The following is a 7,723-nucleotide window of genomic DNA, read 5'->3' on the forward strand; positions in this document are numbered from 1 at the left end:
TGCTCAGCTCACTTCAAAAGTTACCTAAATGTTCCCACCGGGCTCTGGCAGCGATGGAGGAAAAAGGGAAACTTTCAGCAACCATCAGTCCCCACACACACACACACACACACACCCTCACAAACACCTGTGGCTTGGTTTCCTATTCAGACAATGCATCATGGAGCATCCTTTGTTTGTCAGGCTCTTCCATTATTTACCTCCTCGTCTTTCCCGTCCACCTGGGCCTTCGACATCCATTTATCATTCCTGAGAAACCTTGCGTCTGCTAGAACTTGAAAACCTGATGAATAAGTAAACCAGTTCCTCCACATTGCCACACTTCCTGTCACAGGGAACGTGGAAATAGAAGGGATGCAGTGGCCCTGAGTGGACTACACAAGCTTCACACCAAAAAAGAACAGCTATTCCCACAACCTGTAAAATACTTGCTTTGATTCGCTAAGTCATTTAACTGCTTTCAGAAGTCATTAAAGTCATTAAGCTATGTGATAAGACAAAGTCAGAAATGATGGTAAATGGGTCCCCTGGTTTCTGACTTTCTCCTGTCCCTGCACAGTCTGAGCTGCAGCTTAGACAGAACAACCTGCCGGCTTCTGTCTCCCACAAACACAGCTCGCTGCACGCCAGTCCCCCACCCTGAAGTATCTAAGCATTTCTGTCCATTCAATGAAGTAAAGTTGGCCAAATAGGTCTGCAGTTAGTCCTTCTCTTACTTCACCTGGCTGGTCTCCACTCCCTGGAGCTGCTTGTGGGCGGTACTGAAGAAGACGACTGTGCTGCTGTGCACTGCGGGACCTAGACTAACACTAAATTCCATTAATAAAACAGACTTTGCACTAATTCACCCTTTAGGAAAAAAGAGGCTTTTGTCCAGATAGTTCTGTATGTTCCACAGAAATGTCTGTAACTTGTGTTAAATGTATGAGTAAACTACAATTCCCTGAGTGTATTTGATGTAATTGATACCCTCAAAGTATTCCTACGTGTATTGTAAGCTCCGCTAAGTTTAAGGCTTACTAGTACCAACAAGGCTCTTAGCCTCCAGCAAACCCTGGATGAAATATCTGCTGTGTCTGCCTGGAGACAAATCTATTCGCTGCTTTCAGGGAAAAAAATGTCTATGTGGCAATATCTTATTTGGAGGCAATGGCCAGCGTCTCACAGGGACCAATTGCGGCTAGAACCTTCTATCCTTGTGCTTTGTGTGCTAATTACGGGGGTCAAAAAGACTGATGACTTAACAGAGAATGTTATAAGATGAGGTTATCATTGTCTCCCCATCTCTCTTATTCTGCCTCTTTTCTCCCTTTTTGTGCTGGTGTTTCTTCACACCTCCACAGGGTGCTGACGGATGAAAGGAACATCTCGGCCGAGGATGAATATTGGGCTGATGCTGCCTGATGTGGATGAATTTCCATATCCTCAGGATGCCATGCCAATGTTTGCGCTCCAGGTAGCAACAGTGGAAGGACCGTGGAGGTCATGTGAAGGAGCTGTCTCATCTCCCAATAGCCTTCTGCACGCTCAGCACTTTTTCCTTTCCTGTTTTTCTTTCTGCATTCCATCCTCTCTCTTTCTCACAAGAGGCTTGACTCTTGTGTCAAGCCTTTTTTGGTGCTGCTCAGTCTCAGCGAGGATAGCAAATATGACGAGATGTGTCACCATCGACACGAGTGGCGCCTCAATTAGCAGCTAAAAGAGATGAGCTAAAAGAATAGTTTTTAATGTTTTTGCAAACACAGAACTGACAACATCCTTTATTCCTAAACTACAAAATGTAACTCAGTAAACATCATCTGGCAGCAATAATGTAAGTCTTGCTTCATCAGATTGCAATGATGTTTACTGGTCTCTAATATTGATACTGTTATATTATATGAATCCCTAGGACATATGGTGATTCGTATGTTTTTTCTTCAATCCACCCCCACAGAGACATCCTGGCTCTGCTAACCTTGCTTCCTAGCATACCTATCTATCACTGCTTCTCCTGTTTAGGGTCACGGGGGGCATGTTAGTGTCAGTTTGCAACAAGGTTTTCCAGTTCACCACCAGTTCATCACTGGGTTGACAGATAGAAAAAAAACAACTCAGAATTTTTGATATAAATGAGCAATTTATAATGACCCGTCAACCCTCGGGCATGGGTTTAACCTGTATTAGATGCCAAGCAGACCTGGCAGGAATACTCCCCTAAACCTTCTTGCTGTCTGCTGACTTTACAGTATCATAGGAAATAATTTGAGATCCAACAGGCTGTTGTCGGAGCTTCAGCCTCAGAAATCATCCTAGACAGCCAGCAGCCACCACTGGATGCGGGCACTCGTGTCTCCCGACACCTTCAGGGCCACCTCCAAGCACCTCATCTCCACAGAGCCTTAAGGTGTTGTGACAGTCTTGCTGCAACAGAAGCCTTTATTTTGGTGACGATCTTGATCCTGTGCGACTCCACATTCACCCCTCAGTCTCCGAGCACATGTGTCACATGGACTCAGCTGCAGGGTCTTGAGCAGGCAGGAGAGGGGTAGTCTTCTAATGAGAGGGGCTCCTGGAGATAGGTTCAATGACACTGTCCCTTTGGACCAACTTCTTAAAGCAGGAAGAGCTCAGCTAAAGCCAAATGTCTGACAAGAACCAAAAAAATCGCTGAGTTGCTCATGAAAGTGGCTGTTACAGAAGAAACTACAACAAACAAGCTGATCATTAATTCATTTCACTTTATAAAGAAAATGAAATGAATGAATTGTCCCATCCTCCGATGGCAGATAATTACAGTGTTAGTGATGGCTGAGGTGGTGGGACAGACAGGAGGGAGAGGTGGGGAAGGTTAGGGGACAAAGTGAAGGAGCACAATCATTCATCACCCTTCCTTGGCATGAGGCCTGCTCCAACACCCCCTGGCAGCAGTTGGCAGCGTGCCCAAGAGTGACAAGGTGACACCGGCTCTTTTTCCATGTGCTTCAGTTCCCCACCAGTCCAATCACACTGTGAGCAGCACCTCTGCTTCACAGCAACACTCACCGTTGACTGGCAGGACGAAGGGGCGAACCAGAGCAACGAGCAGACATAAATCATTCGCTGGCTGACAACCGCTGCCAAATGTTGATTGCTTTTCGGGTTATCTTTAAAATCCTTTTCCTTTTCAGTGTTTGTGGCAGCATGAGGAACTAAAATGTGTAAAAACAACCCCCTTTGTTGCCTCTCGTGTTACAATGAAAGATATACCCTTGTAATTATTGGTGTGAATGAAACCCACTGTGGTGCCCTGCATTTAGACAAGGAAGGCTGCGCAGCAGGAGAAAAGACACACAATCAAATAAATAGGCAGAATTAAGGTTCATTGTGCAATCAAGAGCCGACTGTTTTACCCCAACGGGAATTCATTTAATCAACACTTGCATAAAGCAGATTAGAGATTTTTCAGTGACAATCCTATTTTAATTTAGGCTTGCATGTTTTTTCAGTGTTAAAGCAAGCAAAGTCATTTGTCCTCATTTCCACCTGCTTAATGAATCAATACATGTATGATTGTCTGAATAAATCTGCCATACAGTTTGCAAATTTAAAAAAGATTGGCAGAAAGAGATTATTTAAAACCTTATGGGGGGGGGGGGTGCCAGAGGTAACAATGAGGATCAAAATAAACAATAAAATATCATATAAAATAAAATAACATTGAAATGTGACGTGAATACAAGTGTTCCTAATGTGAGCTTCATCATGGCTCCCTAATGACTCCAGCTAATATAGCTCTGAAATGCAGCGGCTGACATGACGGCTGTCACTTTAGCGTGAATTGTTTCACGGTTGACCTGGTCCTGAACTTGCCGTCTCATCGGCAGCTGTGCGTCGCAATCGCCCTCGAACATCTGCGCGCATGTCTCAATATCTGCTCGGCAAATCACCTTCGATACCAGACTTGACAGAATAATTCACCAAAATTAGCAATTTAACAGTGTAAATGTTGAACCCAGCGAGGCAGTCTTATACCGCAAAATGTGACAAACTCAGTTTATGGCCAGATAATATTTGAAAAGAGACACGGTGATTAACTTTAGATTACACAGGTGTGAATGAAAATATTGGTTTTCCCTTGAACGTGTGAAAAGTAGAGCGTGGTGACTGTCCTTTGGTGTCATTTTCCTACTATTTTGTGGGCAGATGAGGGATTCCATGACCTCGGCTTATTTTTCATCTCTGGATAGCCCACCTTCAGCCCTGCTAATTATATCATGGCACCTTTTCCATTTTATTCAGCCCTTGTGCTGTATTAGCATGTTTATCTCGCTACTGAAAGAGTTCTAATAACTAAAGACAGTACAAATATTTCCTTTATGTGTGCGCTTGTTTGTGCGTGTTTGTGTGAGGGGGTGTAACACTGTATCCTGGGAAATACAGCAACAAAGGTCCCTGCCTCAAAACCACTGTAGCTCTGGCATCATTAATGGACTCTGCAACATTTAAGGAACGATTGATTTGTGTGTATTGAAGTCACATCTTGTGGGAGGCATTGTATCGCTTCGGGCTGAAGTTGATTAAAAAGTGTAGGAAACTGAGGATCAATTTACATCTGACACAGCGCTGGTAAGCAGAAAATGATAATGAAGGATTTAATTTAACTTCTAAGTGCGTGAGAGGAAGTACAGTAGATAAAGTGCAGGGAAGGTAATATTGTTTAGACTAACACGCAGAATTTATTTCGAAGTGTATCTAATAGAGTGAGTGGGCAATATTTCTTTTCTTTTTTTTTACACACATGCACATGCGCATGCACTCTCAGAAAGCCAAAGTCAAACTGTGGAAGGTGTTGTGCCAGTTTGGCAACAAGGCACATTCACACGTTGGTGCACCTGGAAGGGTGCTAGCTAACACGCATGACTTCCTATCCCACAGGAGAATCGTGGAGGACTGTTCGTCATTAGTTATTCACACAAACCACTGACGCCGCATGTGAGCTACTGCTTCTCCATCTCCCACCGAGACTCCTCTCCCTGGTGTCTAGACCAACACCTTTATTCTCCCTCTTGTCAAACCCACACATCATGGCACAGTGTGTGACCACATGACATGTCATCTACTGATATACCCCAGTTGTTAAAGGCAGCAGGTGCTGATTACCGAGGATGTCACCCATTGTGCCCCACGGTATCACACAAAGGTATGTGAGCATGGCAGTTGCAGAGAGACTGTGAGTGTGTGTTCAACCCGCCTATGAACAATTCCACCTTCAAAGTGCTTAATTTACAGCTTTTTTTTGGGTGAGAGTTCCGGTATTCATTTCAGACTGAGATAGGTGTTAAAGGCAGTAATAAAGCCCAAATGATTCGGCATTGTTGTTAACACCGAACCTTTAGAGTTAGCTGAACTAGGACCCATACGGCCACGATTTCTCCCGACTGCTCTTTAAAAGTTGTAAAAGTACAGAACAGATGCGACTGGAACACTGCACTTTTTATGAGGGGAGCTCTCTTAAAATGGTGGAAAGAGCCAAGATAGCAGAAGAAACACTATTATGACAATTATGAACACCTCAGATTATTGGTGATGATGATGAGATTAATGAACCACAGCGTACCAGGAATATCATTGTCTAGCTGTTAATTAATATACCATTTATTTCTGTTCATTATACTCAAATTGGCGGGATGTTAAAATCGTGCATTGTGTCAGTATGGATGAAGTCCAGTATCATTCATCGGCTGCCCTGTGATACAGGCTGGGCCAACAACAATCCTTTTACAGAGTCCAGCTGACTTAGCCAAATGTCGTCTCAAAAGCTGCACAGCTGCTGTTCCGATTGCGCTCGCATCAAAGGGAGACACGCGTGTGAACCGTGCATGCCCGATCAAAACAGGCGCCCCTTTGCCAGTGTTCACCTTCGCATCACTTCTGCTTGCATTAAGTGGCAACATTTGGAAATCCTTAAGTCGCACGAGTGTAGGGCCACAGCTGCAGTTAGACTGTGGCTGAGGCAGCGAGCTGGAGTCAGAAACATCATCACTCCAGGACCCACGCAATCACTCCTCTTTATTAAGTTTTGGGGGGGGGGGTTTCACAGAGGTGTCAGAGCTGTAGATATTGAAGTTTATCGCCTTTATTCATGTGGATTGGGGAAATGTATGTAGCACAGCTCCCTCAACAGAGAAAACAGGAGACAGAAATAGAAGTCCAAGACTGAAGGACGATTTTCATTTTAATCAGTCGGCTTGTTGGTTCAGTTGGCTATGAGCACTCTATAAACAAACCCAAATGGCAACTCCTGGCACTGCCTGAGGCTGTGAGGCTTTGGGCAGAGTGATGAGAGAAGAAATGTACAGAGAGGGAGTTTGGGAAATCAAGATTTTATTAAGCTGGTCAAACACGGTAAAACTTAACAGCGATCAGGACCATTGCCCCAATAAAAGGCCTGCACTCCCCTTCTTATCTTTGAGGGCTGAACACAACGGGCCCTCAAAAAAAGACAGGAAACCAAGAGACAAGTGTTCTATTATCTTCTGTCTATGACTGACTCCTGCTTAACGTCATAATATAGATGAATGCAGCCAGCTGCTGCCTGTGGCTGATAACCTCCAAGCTGATAACAGCCCCGTTATTCCTCTTCTACTCCGCTTTTATTCCTGTAACACAGCCACAGATCCTCCATGACTGATGAAGTTCAGTGTCGACAGCCCGGGAGACCATTTGTGTCAGTCAGTCCGCGGAAGGTGTGAAAGATCACTTTCACGCTCGTTTGACTACATGTTAAACAAATAGGTAAAACTCCCCGTTAAAGCCATCCTTAATTGGCGAAACGCCAGACATCCCCAGCTGAAACCGTGCTGACATATAACCAAGATTGCTGTCTCACTTTAAGCCTTTCTCATTACCTGAGGTCTGTCTCTCCCTCTTTTATCCCCCTCTGGTGCTCATTCTCTATCCCCCTCGCACCGGTTTGTTCCTCCACTGGAGCATTTGTTGTATCAGGAGGGTTGCTCATTGATACCGCCACACAGAAAGCGTTGTCAATACGTACCATCCGTGTTCTATGGCTTTCTGATGGCCTGTGGGATTTATGGACCTCAACCTGCCTGCCCTCTTGAACGCATCTCTACTGAGAACGAGAGCATGTGTGTGAGTGAGATTACCTGTATGAATAAAGGTCAAATGAGAACGTTTTGTCACGTAAGTCTAGTTTGTCGTGTGCTGTGGTTACGGCTGCGATTGGATCCAGCAATTATGGAAACGTGCACTTATGTCATTACTTCAATGACATAATGGAGAGGCTGAAAGCTATTAGTTGTATCATGTTGCGCAACAGAGAGCGGGACATGTTGGGCCAACTGCCACGATGGATTCGGAGGCTCAGTGGTGATGAAACATCCTTTTCAGCTCATGTTTTGAAGTGGTGCCACTGGAGCGCAATGGGGCCCTTGTCTGTGTCTTTCTTGTGCCATTTAATATTGAGGAAAACAAACACAACGGTTTCATAAAGCCTCCTCCAGCCACAACAGCGTACGACTTTCTCTGAATTAACGCCGGACAGACGGACGGACGGACAGCCAGACAGTGGGTTGATTGCAATGAAATGCAGAAACACAGAAATTGTGTTTTTCTCGTGTATTTCTTGTTCATTTCAGATCAGCCTGCCAGAAGATGATTTAATGTATTCCCATGGCTGAGATAATGACTTTCGTACACAAATCATGTGGCGATAAGGTGCTTACGTGCCCTCCATAACCAT

This window comes from Takifugu flavidus, chromosome 18 (genome assembly GCF_003711565.1).
Source record: "Takifugu flavidus isolate HTHZ2018 chromosome 18, ASM371156v2, whole genome shotgun sequence".
NCBI lineage: Eukaryota > Metazoa > Chordata > Actinopteri > Tetraodontiformes > Tetraodontidae > Takifugu > Takifugu flavidus.